Source organism: Carcharhinus amblyrhynchos, chromosome 16, assembly GCF_965287045.1.
Source record: "Carcharhinus amblyrhynchos chromosome 16, sCarAmb.v2.hapA, whole genome shotgun sequence".
NCBI lineage: Eukaryota > Metazoa > Chordata > Chondrichthyes > Carcharhiniformes > Carcharhinidae > Carcharhinus > Carcharhinus amblyrhynchos.
In genome coordinates, this window is record NC_137339.1 from 27,556,990 (window position 1) to 27,575,153 (window position 18,164).

The window sequence follows — 18,164 nt, forward strand, 5'->3', positions numbered from 1 at the left end:
AAGCTTACTCTATATGATAGGTCCATTCAAAAGTCTGAGGGCAGCAGGGAAGATGCTGTTCTTGAGTCGGTTGGTACATGATCTCAGACTTTTGAATCTTTTTCCCGATGGAAGAAGGTGGAAGAGAGTATGTCTGGGGTGCATGGGGTCCTTGATTATGCTAGCTGCTTTTCCGAGGCATGACACACCACGACATGCATACATCTCCTAACGCAAACAGTGCTCAGTTTCAGTTTATGCCTCTTTATATATGGCCAAGTGAAATGCCAACTAATGGGTACCAACTGCATGCATGTGAACATAATTAACATATAATTAACAAATAATGCCCTGCAACTTTCATGAAGATGTATTCTCACTGCACTTACATAAGTATTTTGCTCCCTTGGAATAGAGACCCTCAGAGACCATCTTAAGCAACAATGAACAGCGAAATGGGAGATCTTACAAATCTGCTCCAGCCTGGAAGAACCAAATGCAGAAAAATTCATGGTCATCCTCATATACCTGATCATTTTGGATTTTGATTGAAATGTGATGAACTCATTGTTAGTTTTCTTGACCTTAGCTTTAGTTTTACAACAGAGTTCAGATTCTGCAATGTGGATTTGAACTCACAATATCTGGATTGTGGGTTTCTAATTTCCAATTCCCAGTACAGACCTTTTTAATGTTGCTTCTGACAGCTATAAATATGTCCCACACATAATTGTATAGAAACAAAGAGAATTATCGTCTGTGATTTGTACTGCGGTTGAAAGGAATACATATTAAAACAGTATAATGCAGGACTAATGTATTTGTTCGGAGTCAGAGGACCATTAAAGACAGTGTAAAGCTATTGAAAGGTGCCTCAGGACAGAATCAAATGGACTGCCAAAGACTCCCAGTGGAATTAAGCGATCACTTTATATCTAGTCTTCGTTCCTCCATATGATGTTGAATTGCCAGCCATGGGTAGATTTGTATGGTGGATAAAATAAGTAAAATCTTAAAATAGTTGAGGCTACCATTCTAGCCAGAATAAAGCACTTTGCTATCGATCAGCCAGCCAACTCAGATAGCATTCACCCAAAACTAACTAAAGAGATGGGATGTGTGCTTCACATATTTTTAGCAGCTCAGTAGTCTTGTATTGCATATGTCAGAAACAAGACACTCTGGCTAATCTCAGTAATTAATAGTTTAAAGTTTATTTATTTTTTTGTCACAAGTAGGCTTACATTAAGATAGCAAAGAAGTCGCTGTGAAAATCCCCTAGTCGCCACACTCCAGCACCTGCTCTGGTGTACTGAGGGAGATCTTAACATGGCCAATACACCTCACCAGCACTCTTACAGACTGTGGGAGGAAACCAGAGGACCCAGATGAAACCCACGCAGACATGGGGAGAATGTGCAAACTCCCCACAGACAGTCACCCAGTCTGGGAATTGAACCCGCGTCCCTGGCTCTGTGAGGCAGCAATGCTGACTACTGTGCCACTGTGCTACCCAGTCCCAAGAGTCTAGTGGCAACAGCTTTAATAGTTTATTAAGAATATGTTTAGCTTCTGCCTTTAAATTGACGTACCACTTCTAATAAAGGTGCAAGTACTGTACATCCACATCATCTCCAAATGTTCTCCAGGAGAACACATGGCTGCTGCTGTTTGGGGTGAGTGAATGTCTAATAATGATGCTTCGGACATTACAACTGTGTGAAACAGGTTGAACGGACTAGATAGCCTTTCCACTGTTTTGTAAAAATTCAGAAGCCAAAGCAATTTGTTTCATGGAATATTCTGAGTTTATCTTTGCATTATGTTCAGCGGAATACTCAACATCATTCAACATGCATGCTGATAAATAAGATGTTTCTTCTAGCAGTTTCAGCAAGATCTTAAATATATTTCACAAAGTTTTCAAAACATTTTACTGTGACAAAGTAGGAATTCGATTACATAAAATGTTAACACTACCTAATATAATGGTTTAAAGTTCTTTACCTTTTTCACCTCAAGGCACAGTTCAGCTGAATAAAATCAAAACTGTTTGAACTTGATTCATGTGAAGCTGTTGAACAATGCCTGTAAATCTTTCACATTTGTGACATATCAAAACAAACATTGCAATGCATACGGGTCTTATCACTTTCTACTTCTTTAGCCTTCTACTTACTGCTCCTATCCTGTGATTGAATTCAACTTCCCTCCCGCCACTCCTTGCTCCTCTTATGAAGGCACAGTGAGATAGTGGAGAACCGCGTTGCCAAATCCAATCCCGTTCTTACAAAAATCCACCCAAGTTTATCCCATGGCAGAGATTGCTGATAGCAGTCAGGAGCAGAATTCTTATCTCATTTTGTTTCTCACCAGTCAATTGGCCCTATATTACTGTCAGAGATCAGTTAACTCAGCACAGACCCATATCAAAACTTCAAAGCTGTTTGATTTGACAAAGAACAAGAACAAAGAACAAAGAACAACACAGCACGGGAAACAGGCCCTTCGGCCCAACGAGCCCGCGCCGCCGTCCTACTATCTCAGTGACCTATTCATGATTTTAGTCTACGTCTAACGTGCGAGGATCAGGGAGGTCCAATTTAGGGACAATTTTAGTACCCAATCAATCAGCCTAAAAGCACATCTATTGACAAACCTATTATTGGCCGTGTAGCTTATGCACTTGGTAATACAGCAAAATTCATACATGATGTTGCTCAATTGTGTGGTAAACAGAATGTCTTTTGGACTGAAGGTAGCATCTTCTTATGAAAACTACTCTTCACTGCATAATAGCAGCATGAAAGGGTCCCTTCAACTTGTTGTTCAACGTTTCAAAATATGTTCATGCTGTAAACCTCTATGACTCAATGACTCTAAGACATTGCCTTTCTGGGATAATCGGAGGCTGATTAAATAGAAGTGTATGTTCCTTTAGTTGTTCACAATCAGGTAGAGTACAGACGGTACTGAACCAGCCAAAGCTTGCAATGGCAAAAACAAAATGTCTGCTGATTCCCTAATTGCAGTAAAAAGTCTGACAACACCAGGTTTTAGTCCAACCAATTTATTTGATAGTAAACTCACATGCTTTCGAGGGGACACCCTCTTCATCAGGTGAATGGAGAGTTCTGGCTTCAGACAGAGCATATAAAGCACAGACAGTTTAGAGATTACTGATTAGAATGCGAATCTTTACACCTAACCTGCTGTTCAAGTCCTAAAGTGGCCGACAATGTGTGTGGAAGGAGCACTGATCACAGGTTAAAGAGATGTGTATTGTCTCCAGACAGCACAGTGAGTGAGGTTTTGCAAACCCAGGCAAGTCACGGGGGTTACAGATAGTGCGACATGAACCCAAGATCCCTGTTGAGACCGTCCTCTTGTGTGTGGAACTTGGCTATCAGTCTCTGCTCAGCGACTCTGCACTGTCGTGTGTTGTGAAGGCCGCCTTGGAGAATGCTTACCCGAAGGTCAGAGGCTGAATGCCCGTGACCACTGAAGTGTTCGCCAACAGGAAGGGAACAGTCTTGCCTGGTGATTGTCGAGCGATGTTCATTCATCCGCTGTCGTAGCGTCTGCATGGTCTCCCCAGTGTACCATGCTTCGGGACATCCTTTCTTGCAACGTATCAGGTAGACCATGTTGGCCGAGTTGCAAGAGTATTTACCGTGTACCTGGTGGATGGTATTCTCACGTGTGATGATGGTATCCTTGTCGATGATCCGGCATGTCTTGTAGCGGTTGCTATGGCAAGGTTGTGTGGTGTTGTGGTCACTGTTGTCCTGAAGACTGGGTAGTTTGCTGCGAACAATGGTCTGTTTGAGGTTGTGTGGTTGTCTGAAGGCAAGAAGTGGGGGTGTGGGGATAGCCCTGGCAAGATGGTGAGATTGCTGAACAATCTTGTGTGTTATTGGATACACTAACAACCAAGTGAAGAAAAGCTTGTAACATGACTCATTTGCACTTGCCAGAAGTTACATACATTCATATGCAGGGATCTGTTCTCTGTGAACAAAAGAAATATGTTTAAGAATGGTGTTCTTTTCAAATTACCCAGGAACTGAGGAGCCTTTCATTCCCTGATGTTTTTTCAGCAGCAGCATCTCAGCCAATCACAATTGACTTGTTAACTAATCAGCACTCTTTCCTCCTGAGGTATAAATTGTTGTGAGCATTTGAAATTTGGTATTCTTGCATTTGCCTGATGAGGAAAGCTTCAACAACATGGCTCTCTGTTCAGTAACATCCAAGTTCTATACTACCAAATGACTGTTTGCATTCAGTTTAAGAGGATGGGCCTTCAGCTGATAATATACAAGATGTCCTGAATTTCTTAGTTAATTGATTAATATTCCTCAGCATACAGGAATTGTTTCTAGCAAGGCCCACCAGCATTCTTTGACTATTTATTGCTGTCCCAAACATTTGCCTAAAGAAGCCCAACCACAAAAATCAATGGGGGTCACCCACTGATGTCAGTTAGTGTGGAGGTTGGTCAGATTGAGTAATGCCCACTTGTTCTATAACAAAATTAAGGCAAGGAACTACCTATTTCAATTCAGTAAAATAGACAAAACACTGTGGGTGCTGGAATCCGAAACTATAACAGAGGACGCTGGAAAAACAGCATTTATCAACAGAGAAACAGAATTCACACTTTGAATCCATAGACTCTTCATCAGAACTGAAAGCAGAATGTGGAAACTGCAACAGAAAATAGCAACTTCAATATCAAAAGACAGATGGTCTGGTGTGAGAGGAGAAGGGCTGTTTTGCATTGAGATAATGCATGTATGGAATATTTAAAATAAAGGAAAGGGGTCTAAAATGGGATAGAAAGGTCAAAATCTAAAATTGCCGAACTCAACATTGAGTCCCAAGGGCTCCAACATGCCCAACCTGAAGATGAGGTGCTGCTCTTCCAGCTTGCACCAGGCTTCACTGGAAACTTGCAGCGTCATGATGTGGGTATGCCGGCGTTGGACTGGCGTAAACACAGTAAAAGGTCTGACAACACCAGGTTTTAGTCCAACCGATTTATTTGATAATATACTCACAAGCTTTCGAGGGGACTGCCTCTTCGTCAGGTGAATGGAGAGTTCAGCGTGCCAAGGGTGGACATGTGGACATGAGAGTAAGGTGCTGAGTTAAAATAGCCAGCAACAAGAAGGTTGGGATCATACTTATAAACTGTGCAAAGGTGATCTGCAAAGCAGTCACCCAGTCTGCGTTTAGCCTCCCCTCTGTTAAAGATACCACACTGGGAGCAGCAAATGCAATTAAGCAAACTGAGGTTAGCAGTAAGTGAAACTTTGCTTAATGCAAAAGGAGTATTTGGGTGACTGCTTAGTGGGGAAGGAGGGCAGTCAGCTGGTGATCTACTTCATAGTTTCATGTTTTGCAGGTTTTAGTTTATTGAAACAGGAATTTGGATGGATCGAAGGGTTTAAAGTACATTGAAGTTCTTTATGAAGTATGATGTGGGGATGCCGGTGTTGGATTGGAGTGGGCACAGTAAGAAGTCTCACGACTCCAGGTTGAAGTCCAACAGGTTCATCTGGAATCAGGAGCTTTCGGAGCACTGCTCCCTTGTCAGGTGAGTGATGAAGGAGCAGCACTCCAAAAACTCATGATTCGAAATAAACCTGTCAGACTTTAACATGGTGTTGTGAGACTTCTTTATGAAGTATGACTAAGCTCAGCAGCCAAACTGCTAAACAACATGCTGGCACTGCAGTACAATTGTATGCTGTGTAAAGTTAAGACTCAAATTGTATGTTGTGTTGATGGAGTTTTTAGCTTATCATGATTGAATTCGAGGGCATGCTTTTATGCTTGGGGTGAGAACTTGAGAGAAGTCACTACTCAGGAGAGCTAGGCAAAGAGTTGAAATGATTTTCACATCTGGAGGAGTGAAGAGCAGGAGTAAAGAAGCTTGATGTACTTTAAACCCTTCAATCCATCCAAATTTTTGTTTCAGTAAATTAAAACCTGTAAAACCTGAATCTATGAAGTAGCTCACCAGCTGACTGCCCCCCTCCCCCACTAAGCAGTCACCCAAATACTCCTTTCAGGTTAAGCAATATTTCACTTATGTTAACCTCAATTTGGTTAATTGCATTCTCTGCTCCCAATGCGGTCTCTTTAACAGCAGGTAAGTAATTTTGAAATGGCTGGAATCTATCCAATTCATTCTCATTATAAAGAACAAAGAAAAATGCAACACAGGAACAGGCCCTTCGGTACAGTGACACAGTTGTCACTGTATGGGCCTTACAACGCCAAGGACCTGGGTTCAGTTCCTGGCTTGGGTCAATGTCTGTGTGGAGTTTGCACATTCTCCCCGTGCCTGTATGGGTTTCCTCCGGGCGCTCTGATTTCCTCCCCACAGTCCAAAGGCGTGCTGGTTAGGCCATGCTAAATTCTCTCTCAGTGTACCCGAATGGATGCCAGAGTGTGGCAACAAGGGGATTTCACAGTAACTTCATTGCAGTGTTAATGTAAGCCAACTTGTGACTAATAACTTAGCTTCAACAAACCTGTGCCAATCATGATGTTCTATTTAAAGTGAATAAGAACCTCTGTCATAGAATCCTACAGTGCAGAAAGAAGCCTTTTTGGCTCATCGAGTCTACACCAACCACAATCCTACCCAGGCCCTATCCCCATATCCCCACATATTTACCCACTAATCTCTCTAACCTATGCATCCTGGGACACTAAAGGGCAATTTTGAATGGCCAATCAACCTAGCCCGCACATCTTTGGACTGTGGGAGGAAACCAGAGCACTTGGGGAAACCCACGAATGCACAGGGAAAATTTGTAAACTAGACACTGACCTGAGCTGGGATTCAAACCAGTCCCTGGAGCTGTGAAGCAGCAGTGCTAACCATTGTGTTACCGTGTCATCCCTTACCTGTCCTTACTTGGTCCATATCCCTCTATTCGCTCCTTATTCATGTACCCACCCAGATGCCTCTTAACTGTTGCTGATGTGCCTGCTTCCCCCACCTCCTCTGGCAGCACATTCCAGGCACCCACCATTGTCTCTTAAACTTTCCCTTTCTCACCTTGAACCTTGTAATTGATATTTCCATCTTTGGAAAAACTTCTGACTACCCACCCTGTCAATGCCTCCCATAATTTTGTGGATCTTTCTCAGGTCTCCTCTCAGCCTCTGTCTTTCTAGTGAAAACAATCCTAGTTCATTCAACCTCTCCTTACAGCCAACACCTTTGAGATGAGCAACATCTTGGTGAACCTTCTTCGGACTCTCACCAAAGCTTCCATGTCCTTCCGGAGGTGTGGTGACCAGAACTGCATGAAATAGTCCAAATGTGGTTAACCAAAGTTTTATATAGCAGCAACATGATTTCCCAACTCTAGTACTCAGTAAAGTCTCTTCACTGTTTGTGATTTTGCAGCAATGTGATCCCACAGACAGCAAGATTTTACTGTATAATGGGAAACAGGCATATAGACAATTGGCTTGCAACCCAATTTCATGGATTTTTCTACATGTGTTGGGTAACAGCTTTCCAATTTGCAAATGTAAAATCCCAAGCCTAGTGTTTGTGAAAGAAGCTAATGGTGTTCCTGTATGTCAAAAGATAAATAAGGCAAATATGCCGAAGGTCCAGTCATATTAAAATCAGTGATTGCCTATATTCCAGTATATTTCCGAAAATAAGTCGTAAAAGAAACTTTAGAAATAGGAAATCTAATAGCATGGATTGCAATTGTATAATTCATGCTTAACTAACCAATCAGAATTCTCTAGAAGCAGCAATGGAAAGAGTAAATAAGGATAATGTAGTAGATGTCATATACATGTTATTTAAAAAAGACCTTCAACAAAATATCACACTGTAAACTTGTGATAAAGATTAGGTAATGTGGAGACAAAGGACATAAATTTGGATGGATTGCAAATTGGTTAAAAAAGCAGAAGGTAGGGATAAAACATCTTTATTCAATTTGGAAGAAGGTAGAGATCACTGTCTCACAAAGATCAGTGTTGAGGCCCTCTTCTTCTCTACTTAAGTGAATGATTTGGATTCGATAACACTTAAGAGTTGCAGATGATACAAAACTGAGAAATTAATTAACACCAAGAGAGCAAAGCGATCGGGGATACAAGTCAACAAATCAATCAAAATAATATCATGGGTCAGTGAAGGAATTAAAAGCTAACAAAGGATTGAGATTTATTTTTATGAACATAGAATTCAAAAGTAACAAAATTATATTTTACTTGTTGAGGACCCTGGTCATGTTTGTTGCTGCTAAATGATAAACATATCCCTTTTTTTAACTCTGCATTTATTAGCTAGCGAACAGTTCAAAAGAGCGTAAGAATTTGTTTGTATTATCTTCCCCTTTAAGATCTGAAATGCAGCCATATTTGAGAAAGGGCTGATTTCTTGCTCATTGATCTTGTCATCAATGTGCCTTGTTTTATCAATGTATATTTGTGTGGTCATTGCTTTCTCTTCTCTTCATCCTCATGTCTGTACCTTGTGTTGCAGGATCTTATTCTCACCACGTGCATGCTACCGCTGCTCCTTTCCCACCACCGATTTCAACCTATATGCTTCTACCTCACAAATTTCATGGTTTAGGAACATAGGAATCAGGAGCAAAAGTCGGCAAATTCAGCCCTTTGAGCCTGCTCCGCCATTCAATCAGATCATGGCTGATCTCTCTCTGGTCTCAAATCCACCTCCCCACCTGTTCCCCATATTCCCTTATTTTTTTTATACATTAGAAATATATCTATCTCCCTCTTGAAACCATTCAACCATTCAGACTCCACCGGTTTGCGGTTTTGACAAAGGTTATGCACCCAAACCACAAGCTTCCCTTTTCTCTGGATGACCTGCTGAAGATTTCCAACTTTTCCTGATTTTAATTTCCTGTTGGATAGCTCTTGCTCAGTTATTGTTGTCTCTCTCCCGCTCGCATTCAAGCCCAGTGTTTATATAAGAAACCCAGATTCTTTAGCCTAGTATCAGACCTTTAGATCCAAGACAAACTGGAAACATGTGTTGGCTGCCAAAGATACATGAGAAACTGTACTTAAAATACAAATACTGGAAGCTACCTCACTAACAACAGTGTCCTGAAATCCAAATTGAAAACCAGCAACACACAGGGGGCTTAGATTTAAGATTGTAAATGGAAACCATCTTAGGTTGGGTTGGCATTAGACTCTTCAGCATAATGAGAAACTTAACATGATGAACCTCTGGCATTTTTCATAATGGATTTAAAAGAAACAATAATAAATGGATCATTGTAAGACCGTGGGATCCCAGTGTTCAACATAACCACATTCCCAATAATCTTCCACCCAGATTAGTGGATGAAAACTGTGTGGAAGCAAGGCCAACATGTGAACTTCCACCAGTGGCACAGTGGTTAGCACTGCTGCCTCACAGTGCCACGGACCCAGGTTCAATTCTGGCCTCGGGTCACTGTCTGTGGGGAATTTGCAAGTTCTCCCTGTTTCTGCATACGTTTCTTTCGGGTGTTCCGGATTCCTCCCACAGTTCAAAGATGTGCACATTAGGTTGACTGGTCATGCTAAATTGCCCCTTAATATCGGGGGATCACGTGGGGTTGCTGGGATAGGGTCTGGGTGGGATTATGTCAGTGTAGCTTGATGGACTGTATGGTCTCTTTCTTCACTGTAAGAACATAAGAAATAGGAGCAGGAGTAGGCCATCTAGCCCTTCGAGCCTGCCCCGCCATTCAATAAGATCATGGCTGATCTGTTGTGGCTCAGTTCCACTTTCCCGCCCTCTCCCCATAACCCTTAATCCCCTCTCTTATCAAGAACCCATCAACCCGCTTCTTAAAAATATTTAGCGAGGCAGCCTCCACCACTTCAACGGGCAGAGAATTCCAGAGATTCACCACCCTTTGAGTGAAGAAGTTCCTCCTCAACTCCGTTCTAAACCGCCTCCCCTTTATCTTGAGGCTGTGCCCCCTAGTCCTACTGTCTTTTTTGAGCGGGAAGAGTCTCTCCACCTCTATCCTATCCATCCCATTCATCATCTTATATGTCTCAATGAGATCTCCCCTCATTCTTCTAAACTCTAACGAGTACAAGCCTAGTTTATTCAGCCTCTCCTCATAGCTCAATCCCCTCAACTCCGGTATCAGCCTAGTAAACCTCCTCTGCACTCCCTCCAGGGCCAAAATATCCTTGCGCAGGTGCGGCGCCCAAAGCTGCACACAGTACTCCAGCTGCGGCCTCACCAATGCCCTATACAGCTGCAGCAAGACCTCCCTACTTTTATATTCAATCCCCCTCGCTATGAAGGCCAGCATCCCATTCGCCTTCCTGACCACCTGCTGCACCTGCAAGCTGGGTTTTTGCGACTCATGCACAAGGACCCCGAGGTCCCTCTGCACCGTCGCCTGCTGCAGTTTTTCGCCACGTAAGTAATAGTCCTTCCTACCATTCTTCCTACCAAAGTGGACCACCTCACACTTGCCAACATTAAATTCCATTTGCCATTTCCTGGCCCATTCGCCCAGCCTATCTAGATCCTTCTGCAGACTCTCCACACCCTCCGCACAATTTGCCTTTCCCCCAATCTTGTTTTATGCTTCTATGAACTTTAATGTACATTCATAAAATTGCCCCATTGTGGTCACCTTTTTTCAGACATTTTATTTAAAAAGACCATCCTTTTGTCTTTTGTCTGTTTGTCCACTTTTATCAGCTCACCACCAGCTTAAACATCCAATCACTGAATGACTGGTGCACAATTGCTACTGTGTCTATTATCCACTTTATGCACAGTAGCAAGTCGCCCCTACAGAACTATAATATGGAATTAAAGTACAGAATTAATTAAATCAAAATATAGTAATAATCATCCATCCATAAATTAAACTCTCTCATTGGTATCATTTCCAAACTTCTTTTTACACTGGCAACATAATTCAATAGGATATAAACATCCTCTTCTTTTTCAAAAGACTTCCACCATTCTGATGGATGGTCAGTTCCATGAAACACGTATCTTTTATCTTCAGTCCAGATAGAGCTAGCATCTTCTCATTTTCAGTCCAATACAGCTTGCAACTTCTTATCTTCAGTCCGGATAGAGCTAGCGTCTTCTTACCTTCAGTCTAGACACAGCGAGAATAGTCTCATCTTCAGTCCGGACACTCCATCTGGAGGAGTAGGGGGGAATGACAGATCTCCCGGTGCACTGTGTACACAGTGCACTGAGAAATCAGGCTGCCTGTGCAATGGTGCCTCCAGAGCTCAGCAGCTGGCTTTCTGGGGAGAATAAACACCATTCATTCCCTCTCCTGATGAGAATCACATCTGGGCTCTTTTTATCCTAAGTGCTGTATGATTGTGACTGGCAGCTTGTCCAAAATATTCTCTCTCGTTTCCATGCTCATTTGGCACTTAGAATGTTTTTGGTAAGAAGTCTCCTTAGGAACATTCAAGTGTAAGTTTAAAGGCCAATCTTACAATAAAACTACTAATTAATCAATAATTATTTAATTATAACTCAGATGCAGTTGTAGTTTCTGGACTGAGATACTATCCACATGAGTTGATGTAACAAGGTCTAGCTGTCCTTAACTTCTGTTTCCATGGCGACATACATTTTAGTATTGCATGTCTTTCTTGTTCACCTTAAAACTACAAAAACTACAAATTCAAGTGATTTAATCTGAACTAAAAATGTAAAACCGAAAGAAGTAACAACTTAGCTAAAATTATGTACTGTTGAGTTCTGCATTTTGTTACGAGTTATTCTGGGGGTCATGCTTTTTAAAAAAAAATCATTCTAATGTTCTTCATAACTGAAGTTCACTGTTACAATAACTCCAAGAATCAGCTGTAAAAGAACAGTGTTTTATTGCACAAAACAAAGTAAAGCAAAAACCATAAGCCTGTAGTGAACACAATAGGTCCCAACTGGGACAATGGAATAAATAATGGACCCACTCAGGGGCTTTCTTTATACAGAGTTTGGCATACAAGCCCCACCTGGTTAGCTAATTATCAATTCAACGAGTCCTACAGGGAGGTTAATCAGTGATTCCCCATGCAAGTCCTGCAAGGGGGGGAGGGTTATCACAACTGTGTTACAATCATCTGTTGCTGGCTGACTAATTTCTGATATAACAACAATGGGCGGCACGATGGCACAGTGGTTAGCACTGCTGCCTCACCTCACCAGGGACCCAGGTTCAATTCCAGCCTCCAGTAGCTGTCTGTGTAAAGCCAGCACTTTCTCCTGGTGTCTGTGTGGGTTTCCTCTACGTGCCCTGGTTTCCTCCCAAAGTCCAAAGGTGTACAGGTTAGGTTGATTGACCATGCTAAATTGACCCTGGTGTCAGGGGAATTAGCAGGGTAAATGTGTGGGTTATGGGGATAGGTCCTGGGTGGGATTATGGTCGATGCAGACTCGATGGCCAAATAACCTCCTTCTGCACTGTAGGAATTCTATCTATATATAACGTGATTAATGTCAAGGAATCAGATGTTACTTTTCAGATGGCTTCCTTTGGCTCTGTTAGTTTATTCATTGGACAGAATCTTACTAAAAAAACATCGAAGTGCCAGAATCTGACTGGGAACTGGCATGCCTTTCTCCAGAGAAACAGAATGGTTTTCTCTCCAGGTCTTCTGACATTTGCCAAATAAAGTCAGGCGGTCGGCATGTTTCATGCTGTCATGTTGAGGGGCAGGGCCTAAACATACCAATAACATGTCCATTATGGGCTCGAACTTGAATATGTTGCCAGCATGGGGCAGCCAAAATCGGAAATCGTAATCTCACCAGCAAAATTCGCAATTCCTGGGTTTCGCCGGACCTTGAGCCCACACCGTCATTCCAGTGCAGACAGAGTGTGGGCTCCAGATTGCCACCAATACGTTTAGTCTGAGAATGATTGATCTCTCCTAAAAATCACCATTTCAGCTGACTTGCAATCGCAACGCATCAAGAAGAAGGCCCACTACAATCTCTTTTTGGGTGACTAACGATTGACAATACAGTATACCTTTACCAACAATACTCATATCCCAAGAATATTTTTATTCAAAAACAGGACCCGATGAAATCACTTTGTTATCCTTTGTGTGTTATCTATTTTGTATGTGCTGAAAAATTGTACAGGAAGAAATGGTCCACAAAGTATTATGGGGTGATTTAGCTGCTGTTAAAATGGGAGTGCAGCAAGGTGCAGCACAAGAAATGCCCAAACCGCACAAAGTGTGGATGATTGACAGCTATGCAACCTGATCTGCTTGATGTGTGAGCCACAGCTACTCTTCAGATCCAGCTAGAAAGATGACACCGCACACGTGAAAGGGAATCCTAGGTTAGCTATTAAGCGTTGCAAGACAGAAAGTTTCAAATTGCAAGCAGATCATTCTGCTCCATTTAATTTTTTGTTAATGGTTATTATTAAAATATGTCTATAAATGTGGCAAATACTGAATCCTGCTATTTCAGTCTGAATCCTGACAAATGAAACAAATAGCAACAGAAAACATTTAAATGTTAAGGCCTTTTGGGGTGAACTGATACAGAAAGTGGCCACTCTCAAGGTCAGGCAAATAGTTAAATTGAAAGTTCATAACATTGACTGCTGTTTGGGTTAAAAGAAAAGGATTGATTAATATGTAGCGCCTCACCTTCGACTGGTGTGATCTTACTGGCCTGTTCACACCCTATTGCCGCTGCAAGCAAGGATGGAGAATTTGGCATTCAGCTGAAGCTCCAGTCATTGCAGAGGGAACAGAAAATCCCACTGGTGTGAATGGCCGGAAAATCCCCCCAAACATTCTGATGCTTCAAAGCTTGGCTCACAGTTTGTGCTCCTCCTTCTGAGGCTGAAAGATATGGGTTCAAGCCTCACTCCATAATGTAAGCTGCCTATTATATCTGTGCTGGCTGTTTGAAAAAGCAAACTTTTGGACTTAGCATAACTGAGTGCAAAAGCTACTGTTGTTTGTCTGTAACCCTTTAAGTTATTTGTGCTCAAGAACCCATCCAACTCGCTTTTAATATTACTTACGGAATCCAGTTGCACCTATTTTTCAAAATTCAGAAAGTTATAACTGCAGATCCTAGAATGAGCACAAATCTAAGAAATTTTCAATGTGTTATATATTGTGAAGTGAAGCATCTCTGTGTGATTAGTTACACGATGTGCTGTGACATCAGTGGGGGGCATTTGCAGGATTGTACCTTTCTTCAATGTTGGACTTCAGTTAGGCAACATCTTGTAAATAAATCTGCATTAGGTTTGTTTAAATAACTCACAGTGTGACATCCCACAAATCCCTTTTCCCTTGTTGTCAAGTCGGTCAGAAACAATTGCACATACGCAGCAAGAAAAACACTGACAATGAGATTTGTTTTAAGCTGAAATTGACTAGATTCTGAAGCTTTTCTTTTGAACTGTGACTTCAGCATGAAATGGAACATTGACAGCAGGAAGACAAAAGAAGTAAAATTCAGTGCTTCGACTCTGAAACAGGTTTAAAAAAACCCTCCGGTGTAAGAAAAACTGTGAGCAGACTTGATAAAGAATAGTTTGCTTACTGTTTAGTAGCGGGGTAGGCTTCCGAACCTTGCACATGGGGACTACAGCAATAAGATCTCGCACTCATTAAAAGAGAAAGAGTCCATACATTTTAATAAGGGAAGCTACTGCTCTAAATATAAAAAAGAAGCCAAACAGGAATTACAAGTAAAGTCTTCTCATTAAGGAAACAGAAGTGTGTTTGCCTACCAAGAATAGATTTGAATTTTTTTTCCCTACAAATCCACTTAAACAAAACAACAAAACCAATAACACAAATTAATAAGGAAGGGAAAAGAAATAAGAGAGGAGGACAAGAGAAAGAAAGTACTCCGAATTAAGAACTGGTGATTGCAATGGTGGGCAAAGGTGGCACCATAGAGGTATTTGAAGAAAATATGGAATAAAGAGGGATTTCAATGTTGGCTGGCTGTGAAAAAGATACCTGATTAACTTAAAGTAGCCACTTTCCAAAGCGTAGTAGGGCATCAAACCTTTACATTGCTACAGAGCCTTGTCCATCCTGAGAAACCTAGTGAAGAAACCTATGAAGAACTGACCAAGATTCTTGAAAGACTCGCCTAAACCACTGATAATTCTGATTTCATTAACAAAGCCAAGAGAGGGCAAAAATAGGTCAAAATCTGTTGCAGTGCTGAGAAGGTTAGCTAAGCACTGTGAGTTTGACTCGACCCTTGAAGATTGTGAGACAGACTTATTTGTGGACTTTGAATTGAAGCAATTGAAAGACAATCGCTCACCAAAAGCTCTTTAACAGTAAGACTTACTGTTGGGATCATGGTGTCCATGGAATTGCCTTCAAAAGAAGCTTCCCAAATTGGAACTGAAGGCAAGATACACAAGATGGAGCAGCACGGTGGCACAGTGGTTAGCACTGCTGTCTCACAGCATCAGGGTCTCAGGTTCAATTCCAGTCTCGGGTCACTGTCTGTGTGGAGTTTGCACATTCTCCCTGTGTCTGCGTGGATTTCCTCTGGTTGCTTCGGTTTCCTCACATAGTCCAAAGATGAGCAGGTTAGGTTGATTGGCTATTCTAAATTAACTCTAGTTTCAGAGGGGATTAGCAAGGTAAATATGATGGATTACAGGAATAGGGCCTGGGTGGGATTGTGGTCGGTGCAGACCTGATGGATCGAATGGCCTCCTTCTGCACTGTAGGATTCTATGATTCTATGAAGATGGGAACAGACAGGAAGAAATCAATTATTACAGGAAGTTCATCCCAAACCTCGCAACATTACTAAAGCCACTTGATTCTTGATGTGCTAACCAATAATGGAATTGGACAAAAAAGGACAAAAATGTGTGAAAGTGTGTACAGATGAGTTAAAGATGCGCTCAAGCAATCTGGGGTATTGGTCCATTTCAATTCATCGTTGAAAATTGAACTAGCATATATGATACATCGCCTATTGGTGAGTGCTCTTGTATCTCACATCATGGTAATTGGGGAGGAGTAGAAAATAGTGTTCACATCATAAATGTTACCAAATGTGGAACAAAATTATGCACAACTTGAGAAAGAAATGCTCAACATTACTTTTGGCACTAAACAATTTCGCTAGTACCTGTATGGCAGACAATGTACTTTGTTGACCAACTACAGGTCATTGACAACAATTTTTGTTCCATACCAGGAAATCCCATCATTAGCCCATCATTGGCTTCAAAAATGGACATTAATATTATCAATGCATATTTATGAAATCAAGTATCATGATACCGTCACATGTCTTAATGGACCACAACTCATGCCAATACACATAATTTATGGGCAATGATGTTCCTCAGAAGAAAATTAAGAATTCAATCTATTCACACCACCTGACACTACTACAGTATAGAATGACAACAAAAAGTCCATGTTACTCGCCATGACCAAACATCGAAATGGAGGAGTTTTAAACAAGGAGAAAGAGTTTTAATGAGAAATTATTCAAAAAGTGAGAAGTAGATACTGGCAACCATTCTAAGAAAAGCCTGATTTATCGTACAGTGAAACTTGATGACAAGAGAATATGGAGGAGACTCATGGATCAAATTCTCACTTCAAAAAGTAAGTTAGCGGAGACAATATCAGAATGGCTTATGTCAGACACCGAGGTCCTGAAATCCCTGAATCAAGGATTACTACAGAACCAAGTTCGGTTTCTACTCCAGTAGAACAATCAAGGTCTTTGGAAGCTGAAAACAATGCAGCTCATAGAGGAAATACCTGATACTTGTGAGAATCGAGGATGTCAAAGATTAAGTTCTGGAATGTCACCTCCTACCAAAACAAAATTGATGTCCACCAAAAAGACTTTTGTATTAATTGTAAATATGTAGTTAATAATACTTGCTAATGTAACTAATGCTCATAGTGGGTAATCATTAATGTTTCAAGTAATGTTTCAAGTAATGTTTCCATGCCTCTGTGTGATTAATTGCATAATGTGCAGTGATGTCACTGGAATGTATCTTAGGGTTTTTATCTTTCTTCCATGTTCCATGTTAATCTTCTTCCCTGCTTCTTCCCTGCTGCCATCAGACTTTTGAATGGACCTATCTCGCATTAAGTTGATCTTTCTCAGCACCCTCACTATGACTGTAATACTACATTCTGCACCCTCTCCTTTCCTTCTCTATGTACAGTATGCTTTGTCTGTGTAGCGCGCAAGAAACAGTACTTTTCATTCTATACTAATACATGTGACAATAATAAATCAATTCAGATGAATCAAGCATCATCTTGTCACCCACGGTGTAGTACCTCAGGACTCCTTTTCGCTTGTTGTCAAATCGGTCAGAAAGAATTACTCACACACAATACAATGGAGACCAGCAAACTGCTTTCAATCCTCACATGAAGTTTGGCAAACTTTCTATCATTAATGATTTTAACATTGATCAGTGTGAACAAGGAAAATCATGGCCAGAACTTTCAGCTCCCATTTCTGTCAGGCGCGTTCAACGACAGGAGTGGAAAATCTCAAAGGATGTCCAAAACATATTTCACACCTACATAATCACATGATGTTACTGTCTCTCCTCTTCTCCCCATCAGTAACATTGCACATTTCCCAGTGTTGAATGTTTGGGGTGGAATTTCCATACATTTACATATAATTGCCAGACCACTACACAGCATTGCTTGGGAGAAAGGTGGTAATGCCAGGAGCACTGTCAATAGCATTGTCCCTTGGCACTAGCCCTTGGCAGAGCACAAAATACTTCCCTGTTGGCCTATCCAGGCACAGGCTTTGCATGGGAGCAGTGCTGGGGCAGGGGGAGGGATATGCGGGAATGACAAGCTTGGATAAGGTTTCCTGGTGAGCTGATATACACTGTGCCTTTAAAAACGGTGCCCTGATCTTCAAAAAGTAAGTGGGTGCGTGGGGAGGTGAGGGGGGAGGGGTAGTGCGGCGGGGGGGGATGTGGGGGAGTGGGGCGTGATTTTCCATGCTGTTACACCCAATGCAAATCCCCCTCTGTCGGGAAAATTTGGCAAGAGCATAAAATGGAATGCGCATTGGGTGCAAAACAGTTTGCCATTTTCCCAGGCCCTCCAGGCAGATTTAAGCAGGTTCAGGTCCAGTGAGC

General features: G+C 41.6%; 1 long non-coding RNA gene across 1 annotated transcript; it reads left to right on the forward strand.

The window, feature by feature from the left end:
- The first annotated feature begins 6,024 nt into the window (after window positions 1-6,024).
- Window positions 6,025-16,770, forward strand: LOC145353653 (uncharacterized). Its single transcript, XR_013888754.1, has 3 exons — window positions 6,025-6,139; window positions 14,450-14,516; window positions 16,220-16,770. It is a non-coding gene; the product is annotated as an uncharacterized LOC145353653 (long non-coding RNA).
- The last annotated feature ends 1,394 nt before the right edge of the window (window positions 16,771-18,164 follow it).